Source organism: Gouania willdenowi, chromosome 17, assembly GCF_900634775.1.
Source record: "Gouania willdenowi chromosome 17, fGouWil2.1, whole genome shotgun sequence".
NCBI classification, from domain to species: Eukaryota; Metazoa; Chordata; class Actinopteri; order Blenniiformes; family Gobiesocidae; genus Gouania; species Gouania willdenowi.
In genome coordinates this window covers 13,132,779-13,147,474 of record NC_041060.1, presented here as the reverse complement: position 1 = coordinate 13,147,474, position 14,696 = coordinate 13,132,779, and the positions used below count along the sequence as shown (strand labels likewise).

Below are 14,696 nucleotides of genomic sequence, written 5' to 3'. Positions count from 1 at the left end.
AAAATTATCTATTGAACACCTTACACAGGATTCATTTTTTTAGGACCAAGGTCTGCAAAATGCATTGAAATATGAAATATTAATTAGTGCCCATAATAGAGTCTGACACATTTTAGGTGCTGATGAAGAGTGAATAGTTGCTATTACAATCTTTGACCAGCTGATGGCGACATTGTAAAGTCAGTGTTTGCATATCTTTCCATGTTTATTCTGACTCATATTTAGTGATATTTAAAAGGTGTTTGCCACATACTTTGTGGTCTAAAGTTGTGTTCTAATGTTTGCTTCTATCGTAAACAGGCTTTTAATTCACCTCAATTTTCAATCATATTTCAGGAATAAAATGTTTCCTTAAAATCAATCTTGCTCCTTTATGAATGATTTAATGTGAAAAGTAAACCCTGATCAATTGTGAAACTTGAACAAAAAACTGTTTAACCAGCGATGCAAGTGTTTTACACATGGATAGTATTGTTGCTAAAAAACAAAATGTACCCTGTCTCTTTAAGTGTGGGATGACAGCAAAGCTGGAAAATATGAGATGACCTCTCACTTCGTCACTGAGGCAAAAAATACAAAAACGTCATTACTTATTGGTGGTTTGCAACAACCAATTCCTTTAAAAAATAGAAATAAAACAGATTTTTAACTATTTGTGATGTGGGCATGGTTGTCCTACACATTGTTGATTGTGTTACATAATGTTAAAATACATTATAAATCAGAGATGGGGATGGCAAAAATGTGATAATGTATGATCTGAGGGCCACATTACAAACATTCGTAATAATTTTGGGACTCAAAGCCACTTTATAAAATAAAGAAATAACTATAAAGGTAAAAGGTTAATGAAATGCAAGTTTGAACAGATGGGTTCAAATCTTCTAAATGACCAATATAAGAATAATGACTAATCTAAGCACCAATATAGAGCACAAATATCTACAGTCATGACTGACTGTAGATATTTCATACTGGACCTCAAGCAGCTTGGGTTCTGTTCCTCACCGTCTTCCTCCAAACCCTTGGACCTTGATTCCCGAATTAAAGACACACTTTAATCAGAAAAGAGGAACTTGGACCACTGGCCAACAGTCCAGTCCAGTCCTCTTTTTTTACTGCAAAAATTGAGAAGTAATTGGTGATTTATTCACAGTATTTAATTTTTTTTTAAATCCTGTTTTCGTGGATTTTATCAGCCGGAAACCCAAATTATGTAAAAATAAACAAATACGCAAGCCCTAGTTTGTTGCCAGATTAAGATTTTTCTGCTCTTTTGGTTGCTTTTTTTTTTTTTTTTTGTATCAATATGCCCAAATAGCGTAGTAATACGCATAAACAGGTATTTCTTACGCACATTTTGTAAAGCAGCGTAAACATCCACCAGTATCTTCTACTGTAGTGATCCCTCTCACACCTCGTAGACGATCTTTGTCCCGTACAAAGACAGCTCAGATTGACTCACTACAGCTCACACTGCTCTCAGAACCGGCCTGTGTTTTCATGGAAGTGGACCATTCAGCCCGGATTAGTGCATCCTTATCCGGCTTCAGACGCTCCTGGAGAGCCGTGGACTTGCCAAAACCCGTCATTTTGTAGTTTATTTAAAAAAAAAAAAAAAAAAAAAAATTCAAACTCCAGAGGAAATCTCTCAGTAACGTACCGGAACAGAAGGTGAGTTTGACAGGTAGGAGCAATGCTTCCTTACAATAAATACACGTTAACAGCCCGTGGAAACTTCATAAAGGAGTGGGTTTTAAAGAAGGGAAGGGAGTGTTTGTGTGGCGGGAAGGAGGCAGCAGGTGAGCCGATTGGGAAACACTACAGTTACACAACCCATGTACACACTGATGGAGGTTATTATAGTCACTACTGGATCACTGCTTCATACTCAGGTGACAGGAAGTACAAACCCACTATTTATAATACACTATACCAGGCATTCACTGTTGTTATGACACGTTTTAGTGCTTAAATTGTTCAACAATGAGTAAAACACAACACACAAGGTTTCAATGAATGAATGAATACATGCCTTTCATATTCAACAATGTTGCACAATTGTTTGCCACATAAAGCCAGTGTTTCTCAACAGCCTCTCATTAGAAGCATCTGATTCAACACACCTGAATGGGATGAGTAATTTATCAGATGTGTAGCAGAGCTGGGTGATTATTACTCATCACAGCTGGACTGATGTGGGATTTTAGGGTCCATAGCTGATATTTATCAGCCAGTATATGAAATAAGAACATATACTGTACGTCAGACATTAGGGGGTGGGAACCTCACGATACGATACACGATACAAAGCTCACGATAACGATTGTCTCACGATGTGACGATGCTGCGATTATCGATATATTGGTCAGAAATCAATCTACGATAATCTATGACATAACAAGATAAAAAAAAAAGATTAAGTGAAAAAACACTATTTTTATTTCATATCTCAGAAAGACAATACATTGAAAAAGTGTCAACATACCAATGTATATGAATAAGTATCTCCAATAGTGCTTTCTGTAAACAAAAAAATAGGGTTTTTGACACCGTTATAGTGCAGTATTCCAGTAAACAATGTATTGGTTCCTTCAACAAACAGTTACAACGTTTCTGTGTAGACCTAGCTGCACATTTTAGTGAAAAAGCAGAAAAGGTTTTTTAAAAAAAAAGAAAAAAATTGATACTTAGCGCGAGCATATAGATAATCGATAATGCGAAAAAATATCGCGATATCTCGATGTATCGAAATATCGTTACACTCCTATCAGACATAGGCAACTGGCGGCCCTCAGTCTAATTTTATTCGCCCCCCAAAGTAAATGCACAAAATGACCGAAAAATACACAAAACGAGAGCAAGAATTAGGGACTTTTTTTTACTTCCGATATGATACCGATGTTGCAGCCTTGATCATTGGCCGGTATCGATCCGATACGATATCATCACGAATTGTACATACTTTTATGACTTATTTTGCTCTGTGGAATGTTAGAAAAGGCTTGATCAAGTGATGTCACTCAAACAATGAACAATAGTCAGCAACAGTAGGTATGAGAAAAACTGACACATTTATTATTAACCAATGGGTTACATAAATTTTAACCTTAAATATAACATCTACAGTATTCTACAATTAAATAAATATAATATATATAGAAGATTTTAGATGTAGTCAGATAAAATCTGATTTTTTTTTTTTTTTTTTTTTTTTTTTGGATAATATCGGACCGATATCAATATTGGATCGGAACACCCTAGCAAGAATACATAAAATACAATTACAACATTGCAGTAAAATACTCAAAAAACACACAAAACTACTACAAAATGACAAAACTAATACACAACATTACTCACAAAAACATACACATTTACAGAAAATGACAAAACTATACAAAAAGACAAGAAGAGACTGCAAACCCACAGTACTAGTAACAAACAAGCAAAACAACAACAGAAATGCACAAAAATTACACCACAAAATGAAAGCACAAATACACATGATGACTCCAAAAACATATATTTTACAGGAAAAATACACAAAAGGACAATAGAGACGCACAAAATGCCTCACAACGAGTAAGACAACGACAAAACATACTATCAAATTTTGTCTATTAGTTTTTGAATTTAACTGTTCACAGACAAATACATAAACATTTGCAAAAACATAAGCTCAATGGCAGAGGGTAATTAAAATACGGAGCTTTTCTCCTATTAGTGACACTATCAAACTGAGGTACTGTAAAGCTACTGATGATTAATAAAAAGCAAACTGTATTCTCAGAATGCAAATCTTAAAAATTTTCAAAACAAAAAGTTGCTCAAAACACAAACATTTGACATCAATAATAATCTCAACAGGACCACGAATTAGAAAAACTCACTGTAGATTTGACATTTTTGGTTGTGGGACAGATTCTTTTGTGTTGTCTAATAGTATTATTTTAATAATCCTTCACAATAAAACTGTCTTTTTAATGTCCTCGAACTCTTTTAAGGACATATTACAGACATGGTCAGAGTCACTTTCCCTCAACCCTTCTCTTCTTATTAAGTAAGTAGGAATAACATGGATTCTCATGTCTGCATTGGTATTTTATTTTGAAACAAAATGAGGAAACGATCAAGTGTAAGTTTTTAAAATATACTGTACCACCACTGATGTTGGTGAAGCCATTTGAGAATTTGGGCAGCGTTCTTCTGGTTTTTCAGGATTTCACTTGGCAAAGTTGACACAGTGAAATTGGTTTCATGACACATGATGATGCTTAGTGTTAAACAGGTGTGTGTGTGTGTCCGTGTGTGTCCTCTGTTAGATATTACCTTTAAGGTTGTGGTAAATGCATGTGCAATGTTTAGTCAACTGTAAATAGGAAGTAAAACTTTTTTTCAATAACACTTCTGGGCAAATGTGCTGGCCTGACTCGTGCAAGGATGTGTGCATTCATTTAAATATGCTTACTTACAAATAGGGATGTCCCGATACAACTTTTTCACTTCCGATACGATACCGATATTGCACCCTTGAGTATTGACCGATATCGATCCGATACAATATCATCACGAATCGTACATACTTTTATGACTTATTTTGTAGCGTGGAATGTTAGAAAAGGCTTGATCAAGTGATGTCACTCAAACAGAGAACAATAGTGAACAACAGTCGGAATGAGAAATACTGACCCATTTATTATTAACCAATTAGTTACATACATTGTAACCTTCAACATAATATCTACAGTATTCTACAATTGAATAAATATATCAGATATTTTAGATGCAGTCCGATAAAATCCAATATTAGTTTTCTGGCTGATAGCGGACCAATATCGGATCGGGACACCCCTACTTAAAAATGACTCGTATTTTAGGATTCATATGCAGTAAGTTAAATCGTTTAACTCAGGGGTTCTCAACCTTTGGAGGGGGTCACTAGATGCCTTCAATAAACAAACAATATATTTTTTTTAACAATTTGAGCCCATTTTTTTTCTTATTTTTACCCGTTTTCTGCAACTACACCCAACTTGCCATATTTTAACCTATTCCTTTTTCTTACCACATTTTTGCTCCTTTTAATGCATTTTTGCTCCATTACTCCCATTTTCTGCCACTTCATCAAATTCCAATGCCTTTTTCTGCACATTTTCAACACTTATAAACCCTTTCCACCACTTTTCTCACCTAATGTTGCATATGTTGACCCATTATTGTAACTTTTAACCTCTTTTCACCATAGTCCATGCTTATTTTTGTCAACTTAACCACATTCCCCATTTGTCATGCCCATTATTTGCTAGTTTAAACTAATTGTTCCAATATCAACACAATTTGAACCCTTCTTCTGTCCATTTTTGGCCACTCTGATTTTCAACTTTTAACCAATTTCTATGCTTTTTAAAATCCCGTTTTATCACCTTTTCCACCATTTTTTTTTGGTCACTTTTAACCCATTTTATTATCCCCCGCCACAAATATGGAGGGGGGATATAGGTTTGAGCTCCGTCCATCCATCTGAGTTTAAGATAGGATAACCAAATTTGGTGTGTGGCTTCAGGGTATCGATGCCTTGATGGAGTTTGAAAATGAGAAGTGATATAATTTTTTTTATGTATACATCTAAGTTAGATTTAGGACATGTAGGAAAAGGTTGTGAGTTATAATGAGAACCAATCTGGCGGGGGATGTTGATGACTGTCTTTTTTTCTCTGATTAAAGATAACTATATGCTAGGGCGCAAATAATAAACTTCCTGGATAACAGTGGATATTAGGGCTGTAACGATTCGCTTTACTCCCGATATGATTCGACGACATACTTTTTAACGTGGTATTATTAGGCAACTTCCCCGTTTGTTGCAAGAGAATCCAGGCGTGATTCTTGATGATGAGTGAAGCATCTGTAATTGACAAAAGTTCGTGTTGGATTAAGTACACAGTTTAAAACCATGCAGCGGAGCTCCATTGAGAATGGTGTTTTTTTACTTGCTGTGACTGTTATCAGCATTTCTCCCACTCTTTGATTTCAATTGGAATTAAATGTTCTTCTTTAAAATATACCTATAATAAATTGCCATTATTTGAATTTCTTTACAAATAGAATGTCCTGTAGTGTGTATACTTGGACTGTGATTCCACACCACGTGGGTCAGGAACTCTGTGATTCCACCACCAGACTTCCTGTAGTAGATTGGTTCCCTGATTATTTGAACTGGGTCATGCAAAGGCTCTCACTGGGAGCCTGTGGCTGCGAGGGGCAGCTGTGCAGCTCATTCACCTACAAACAAATCAAGGTTCTCAAAGGACACGCACGACTAAACATGCAGCTCAAATATACCCACGGTGCAACTTTGACCCTTTAAATGACTATAAATGTGTCATCTTTACTGCTGCTTGTTATTCCTAATGTAACTCAAATGAAAGGTTACGTTGGTTCACTTAAGTGTGAATCAGAAGGTTAGGGATGACAGTCATATGAGGCATATAAACAAATAAACCCACGTACTACTGACACAGTCCTTCATTTGTTATACATTAGAGCTCATTTCTGATGAAAATTCATTTGCATGTTTCCTGAGGTCGTCACACTGAGAAGACACATTTGGTAAGAAATAAAATACTTCTGATGCACAACAGTTTTAAAATTATGAGCTAACTTAACTTTTTGGAATTAGATATTGATAATGTTTGTGTTGTAGTGTTAGGAGTAGCACTATAGTAACAAGATACGCCAGCTCAGCTATTTTTATAGTGTATTTTTTTTTTTTTTTACTATATTTATACTTGAGCAAGTGAAAGTGTAAGTACAGTTGTTTGAAATAGTGTGTGGTGTTTGAATTAGAGAAAGAATAATAGTTTAATAATTGTTTTTTTTTTCTCTTCCAATCAATTACTAGATATTCCAGGTGACCCCACATGGGATCACGACCCCAAGGTTGAAAAAATCTGCTTTATGGTTGTATATCAATAATTTTATTAATGGTTTTTATAATTAAATCAACTATGGTTGTATTTTATACATATTGAATGAAAACTGCAAATCTTCTACCTCATAACAAAATTCCTTATGTCCCTTTTCCCCTTTCGGCATTTTGAGAAAAATACTAAAAATTGCATTTGTATTTTACTTTTTACTTTTTTTTTTTTTTTTTAATGTATTGTTTGTTATGAGGGAGATGAAATTATTCTTGATATCCAAAATTAATGGGCAAAAAAATCGATTTATCGAATTTGTTGGTAAAAAAAACGATTTTTATTTTGAAAAATTGAGTTTTTTTTTATTTTTTTAAGTTTTACATTTTTCAATTTTTAAAATGTTTAATTTTTTTTATTTTTATTTGAAATAAATTCCAACCTTAATTCATTATTATTTTCTAATTGTAATGTTATATGTTATAAAATATGTCGTTATCTGATTTGTTAATCAGACATTTAAGCTACTGTGAAGTTGCTGTTGCACTTTTTATTTTGGGATTGTTCTATGCATTTTGACTCTTGAAGACAGTCACAGCAATTCATCTGATGTCTGCAGTCATTTTGAAGTGCATTTAAAAAAATAAATAAATCAAAAATCTGAATTAAACCTCAAATTTGTCTTTAAAAAATCTGAGATTTTTTTTTTTTAATTTTTTAGGCAAAATTGCCCAGCCCTACTATCAGTGTATAAATGTAGGGGTGACTGAGCAACATTAGAAAGCCTGAACTTCTTGCGTTGTCTTGTCTTTCTAAAACAGGACAGTCTTATTCAGTTTCTCATTGACAGGGAAAGCGTTGCTCTCCTGTGTTGTATCGTATGACACCCCCCAGCCCCCCCCCCCCCCACCCCGTACCGCTTTGCCTTACTGGAGAATACATTGCTGCACTATCATCTTACAGTGGTGGCCTTGTCATAAACGTGCTATTTATGCTATTGTTGAGAATATTAATGGTTGTAAACTACACAGGCACTGTCTTTTTTCAGTGTGTTGAGTGCTGGCTATTTATGGACTATAGAAAAACTAAACAGTATTTAGGTCTGACCATAATTAAGATAATGACATTTGTTAGTTTGTTAAAGTCATTTTCTGATAACCTGGATACATGCATTATTACCTGGCTGTATTTCTATATACCTGTATAAGTCTGAAAGCAGTTATACAGTAAAGACGGGGGAATCTATTAGGCTTTAATGTATTTTATTGATGAAAAACGCTGAACAAAGCTGTGATCTGTCCATTAAAGTTATGTTTTCCAGCTTTGATTATTGTTAAAGTATAGCTACCTGAGTAAATCTTACAGTTGTTTACTCCAGGGGTTTTCAACCTTGGGTTCAGGAGGACCCTATTTTGGGTCGCCAGATGCCTTCAAGCCTTATTTGAGCCCATTTTTGCTCTTTTTTACTCTTTTTCTGCAACAACACCAAACTTGCCATATTTTAACCTATTTTCATTACTCTTTCTTGCCATATCTTTGCTCCTTTTAATGCATTTTTTCTTCATGACTCCTATTTCTGCCACTTCTCTATCAAATTTCAATGTCTTTTATGCACATTCTTTCCAATTTCTAGACATTTTTGACAGTTTCCACCACTTTTCCCACCTTATGTTGGCCCATTATTGTCACTTTTAACCTCTTTTCACCATCTTTCATGCTTATTTTCGATAATTTTACTCACAATCACCGTTTGTCATGCCCATTATTTGCCAGTTTAAACTAAGTGTTCCAATATTGACACTTTAAACTCATTTTACCACTTTTTCTGTATGTTTTTGGCCACTCTAATTTGCAACTTTTAACCAATTTCTGTGGTTTTTAAAATCCCATTTCGCCACCTTTTCCACCATTTTCTGTCACTTTTAACCCATTTTATTTCTAATTAAAACAAGGATTTATATATACAAGTGTACAAATAATAATAAACTTCCTGGATAACAGTGGATATTATTCGGATAAATAAATAAATGTGGTTATCACAGATTCATAGAACAATGGACCATCATTTTGCAGACTTTATGGATGGACCCCAAAAATCTCCCCCCTTTATTCCCCCTTATGGCCACTGTTACAAAAGCATCATTATTTTGTAAACTTTGTTGTAACTAAAATTGAATCCAGCCAGTGTGAATAATTCTGATAATAATGCTGCTGTTTCTATATCATTCTGAGCTGTTTTTGCAGTTGATCTTGTGACTTCAGCTCAGCTACATTTGCATTGTTTTTATAACTTTCTCTGCTTGACTGTGTGTACAGTTTATTTCTGACTTTCCTGACATTCTCAAGGGACCGCATGGTGTTTGTGTGTCCTATTTCCTAGCTATAAACTACTCTGTCTTTGTTGCGTAACAAAAAAAATGTGAAGTCCCGCTGTGATCATGTGACGTTACCCTCAGGCATGGCATGGATTTTACACAGCAGTGAAAGGCCGAAGTTTACAGTTTTAACCTCCGACACTGATGTGTGAACATGTTAAATCAATGTCAAATCGACATCATTCGATAGTCGCTTGTCACTAAAAAAAAAAAGTAGCCACACAGTTTATAGTGAACGTGTGTGTGCGTGGCTGACATGGTGCAGCAATAGCAGTCACATTTCATGGCCTGTTTTCTCTCAGACAAAAGAACTGTTCTCTGACACTGGAGCCTCTAGTCAGCTACTTTACAAGGTGGTGTGTGTGTGTGTGTGTGTACTGTGTCCTCGTGTGTCCGTGTGAATGGCATTTTATTCATTCACTCTGCCCTCTCCTGTGAAATGCCCCTCTGGCATTCCTACCCCTGCCCCCGGACCTGGTAATGAACAATGTGGAGTCCGTTCACTTCCAGGATTGGAAGTTGCTTCCGGTTGTTGCCTTCTGTAGTGTCTGTGTGTGTGTATTCAAATGAATTCAGATTTGTTAGGCAATTTCGTACACAACGCAATTCAATGTGCTTTAGATGATTAAAAAGTACAACAGAAAACATTTAACAGTTTAAAAATCAATAGGAACACTTAAAATCAGCTGTGAAAACAATTAAATTCAGCAGTAAAAACTTAAAATAAACAATGATTTGAAATCTCCCTCTCAGTCTTACACAGTAGAGAACTTTGATTTAAAAATGTTCACATTGGATGCTGACTTCAGCTCTGCTGGAAGTTTGTTCCACTTCTTTGCAGCATAACAACTAAAAGCAGCATCACCATGTTTACTGTGCACTCTGGGCTCCACTATCTGACCTGTGTCCATAGATCTGAGAGACCTGCTGGGTTCATACCTGACTAACATGTCACTGATGTATTCTGGACCAAACCCATTCACACATTTATACACCAGCAGCAGAACTTTAAAGTCTATTCTGAGGCTGACTGATATAGATATTCCACAGTGTTCATATATATATATATATATATATATATTTTCATTTTTTCTATCGCCAATATAGAAAACTCAATATATATTGAATCTCAATATACGTATCTCTTAGCCCTACTTTGTAGTTGTAATATGTTGAATATATAAAAACTGCTGTTGGTGTGTGCTTACTGCACTCTCAAGTTCATAATTTAAGTGATTATCACAGAATCTGCAATTGTTTATAAAATAAAATAAAAAAAACTCTTATCTTCCATTTCTTTTTTTCCAGATATTTTCCAGAACCGACCCCTGAGCCCTGCATGTGACCATCAATGGATGGAGATGAATTCATGTGACGGGGCCCTAACCTTGCATTGCAATGGATGCGTAGCTGGAAACCTCACCTCCATGGACTGGGGGCCTCGTCACTGCACGGTTGAGACCCTGGTCGTCAACTCGAGAGGAGTTTCAACTGTGTGAAGGCGGGACAAGAGGTTTCTTTGGCTCATAGATCTCTGGTAAGAGGTGTGTGTGTGTGTGCGTGTGTGTGTGTGCGTGCGTGCGCAGATACAAGCATGTATTTAGAAGCCTACACGATATATGCTGAGTGACGTCTTTGGGGTTAGCTGACATGGTGTGACAGTTTATATATGTGTGAACTGCTTAGGTTAGTTTTTTTGAAAAGGTCATTTCCACACACTTTCTGTTTGTGTGTGTGTGTATGGATGTGTTTGTGTGTGCTTGTGTGTGTTACTTATACAGACATGATGTCATCATGTCAAACAATGACTGTTTTGGTCCACAGTTTCACCTTTGCGTAGGTTGGAGTCAGTGAAATGTCTCACTGTGGTTCTGCGTGTGTGCGTTGGCCCTCATGAATTTACGCACGCACGCGCGCGCGCTCGCAAACACACGCACACACACACGCACACAACTCAAAGATTTCCCCACAGAGTTGTAATAAAAAGGGTTAACCAGGAGGCCAAGCTGGCTTTTTCCATTTCATCAAACTTTTCTCAGCTTGAAGAGCAGTGGTTCAGCCAAGCCATCTGTCACTATTGGTGTTATTTAGTAAATGTATTATTTAGAACAACTAAACCATATAATTAGACACAGATCTATGTGAGTAGTTACTGTACTGTGTTTTTTACACCTGTCGGCATTTAAAATGATGGCAATTAAGTAGGTTACAATTGAATAATATGTAGTTTATGAGAGTTGTGTGTGTTTTTATGACTAGTTTCTGGGAACTCAGCACTAAACATTAAATTCACGTGCACAGAGGGAGAGGCTGTGGTGCTGGATTTGTGTTAGCAGAGTAAACATGTACTGCAAGTTCCCTGGTAAAGTGATCACGTTCATGGATTTGGACATCAGTGAACCTTAAACATCTTCCCTGTCCCTGAACACCCTCTCCATTCGGAGAGTTCTCCGTATGTTAAGAGCTTCCTCATCATGACTCGCTCATCCTCAATGAATGGACACGCAGCCGCAAATGGAGGCGATGGATACCCACGTGTCCTCATGTTACTGACTGATTTAAAACACATAGTAGACTGCAAGTGCAGTACACACTGAACTTGTACACATGTAATGAGACAATGATTACATGATTAGGAGGTAGTCATTGACTCATTTGTATCGAAAAATCAATCATTTATCATGATATTCTGTTTTATTTCCTTTTAAAAGATAAAGCCATAGATAATGATAATACATTTGATTTATTATTAGCGCTTTTCAAAAACTCAGACAGTTGTTAAAACAATTACACACAAGTCAAAAAAGAAACTAACAACAATAAAGGTAAATAGAGAAAATGCAAAACAATCACATGTTAAAAGCTTGTTTAAAAAGGTGAGTTTTGATGAGTAATAGATGAGTTAGATGGCTCAAATCAACTTCATTTATATAGCACTAATTACAACAAAAGTGATCTGAAAGCGCTATCAACATGTAAAATTCGTAATAAAAAGGAAAAAATTACATTGTATTACACAAAACAATATTTAACAGAATAAATCTAATCGTATTTAATGTTTTGTTTCATATTTGTATTCATGACTGTTTGAAGAATAACTGTATATTGTCAATTACACTTTTTATTTGAAAAAAAAAATATATATATATTTTCTTGTTCTGTTGTTTATTTGATTCCTATTCAAGACACTTTTATTAGAATATATTATATTATTAATATAGGCTACAGGTTTTTTTTCAATGAAAAGATGTACCTTGGCTCGAAAAAGTTTGAAAAACACTGTTTTAAAGCATCACAAATTAGGATTGTATCACTTTAAGCAACATCTTTCAAAAAGATAATACATTTTCATATAGCAGGTTTGACAGCACAAACTGTTTCCACGGTAACTGATGTGTTTTCTCTTTGGTGAAACAGCTGTTCCAGTTACATCCTGGCTTAACTGAGCCAGACTCTTAGGTTTAACCTGGATAAAAAAAACTGTTCTGGTGTAGGAGTGAACGTGCTTTACTGTTTCCTGTTTAACCAGGTTTATTTATTTATGTCCAAAAAGGATCAGCCATGTCTAAGATTATTTATTTATTTCATATTTTGGGGGACATATATAAATACTTCTTCTCTTTTGTGGCCTGTGGGAGTGAGGGTAGGTTTACTGGTGAACAGAAACTCTTCTGTTCCTTGGAGACAGAAACAGACCCACGCACAGGATGCTGACCAGTCACTCGCTTCCCAAACAGGTGCCTTGAAGGCCTTGAAAAGAAGCTGAAATCAGGTTTGTTGATCTTCTATTCAGTGTAATGACAGTAACAGGAACATTGTTTAAGACAAAACAACTTTTTTTCCCCTCACACATTAAGTTAAATACATTTTGTCACACAGTATCAAGAATGATCTTACATTATTTAGTGATGGAAGACCTGCACAGTTCCTGCTGCCTCATAAAAGCGCATAACATCCTCAAAGACATTAGACGATAGAGTTGCTGTTGAATAATGTCAGCAGTGTTCCTCCATGCTTGCTCAATGGCTCACCAAATAGTTTGGGTCAGAGAGACAGAGACGGGCCAGGTGTGAGGACAGACAGAAATGGACTAACTAGGTGTTGGGAAGCAAACAGGAAGCTCCCAGAATAGCAGCAGTGATCAGTTAGCAATGCTTTTTGTGGCGAGTGTCTCTGAATGTTTGGAGGGCCTTTGGGGCCCACACTGACAGAGGAGAAGCTGGAGGAAAGAGAAGCTCTGTGTGTGTGTGTGTGTGTGTGTGTGTGTGTGTGTGTGTGTGTGTGTGTGTGTGTGTGTGTGTGTGTGTGTGTGTGTTATTTTAACCACAGACTTGCATCCGGCTGTCACACCATACGCCCCCTCGCCCCTCCCTCCCACCTTCCTCACTTTTGATCACTAACTCTACCTGCAGTGGTTGTTCTTTTGCTGTAACTTCCTCTCCGTTATTCTTTTCTTTCACCTTTTCACTGACATTAGATCCTTTTTAGCGTAATCCTTCTTTAAATATACTGAATCACCATTATCAGGCTTCTATTTAGAGCTGTTCCTAACTTTACAACATTGTTCATTGAGAATTATTTGATTATTTGAGAATTGTTTTATTAATTTTACACGTGTTTTTATCAGTGTTTTATTTACACATTATTTTATTGTCAGTATTGTGGGTGGAGTGTTATCCCTCTAAAAGCCTTGTTTTAACAACAGCTAGCAAGGATCTTTGCTACACTATGTAGTTAGCTGTGTTTGAAAAGGCATACTAATGTACTACTCATACTAAGTCTGACGTCAAAATGAATCATAAGTAGCGCTTTCAAATTAGATAGTATGGAATGATTGAGTATGTGAGAAATACCCATATGTATACTATTTCGAAACGTTTTTGAAGTTGGCACACTGGTCATGCTCAACCGCCCCATGATGCATTGCGAGCATAACGCAAAATTGTCCCGAGACCGGCTTCAAGCTAAAACTCATACATCCCTGTTTCAAAACAAAAGCATCTCTTCTTGTCTAGTTTTTAACACTAAATAGGGCTCATGTTTTGAAAATAACCGGAAGTTTAGTCAGTAGCACAATGACGGGTCTCCGAAAATCTCCAAAATGTTGGAATGAAATGTGTTTCCACAAGTTTTATGCATCAAATAACCACATGTTGATATTTTATTTGGTCACTTTCTCGCTTAAAATGTTTTCGGAACTTTCAAAGGTGGAAAATTATAGATATTTAGCCTCAGTGTGCTTCAGGTTATTGTCGTTGTAGGTTCAAAATACATCTTGGGAAACTTGGAAGTATACTTCAGTTGGAACGTCATCATCCTAATCATACTAAATAGTATATAGTATACTAGACAGTATATACTCATTGTGTGTAGTGTACATACAATATTGGCACATTATAGA

General features: G+C 35.9%; 1 protein-coding gene across 3 annotated transcripts in view; it reads left to right on the top strand.

Moving 5' to 3' along the window:
* Nucleotides 1-1,435: 1,435 nt before the first annotated feature.
* LOC114479651 (activated CDC42 kinase 1-like) overlaps nt 1,436-14,696 on the top strand; it is a 38,980-nt gene continuing 25,719 nt past the window's right edge. For 2 of the 3 annotated variants that reach the window (XM_028473433.1, XM_028473428.1), the window contains exons 1-2: nt 1,436-1,674; nt 10,604-10,832. The gene's annotated coding sequence lies outside the window, so the exon portion shown is untranslated. Of the gene's footprint in view, nt 1,688-10,603; nt 10,833-14,696 lie in introns of all 3 variants that reach the window. The other variant, XM_028473429.1, reaches the window with a different exon arrangement.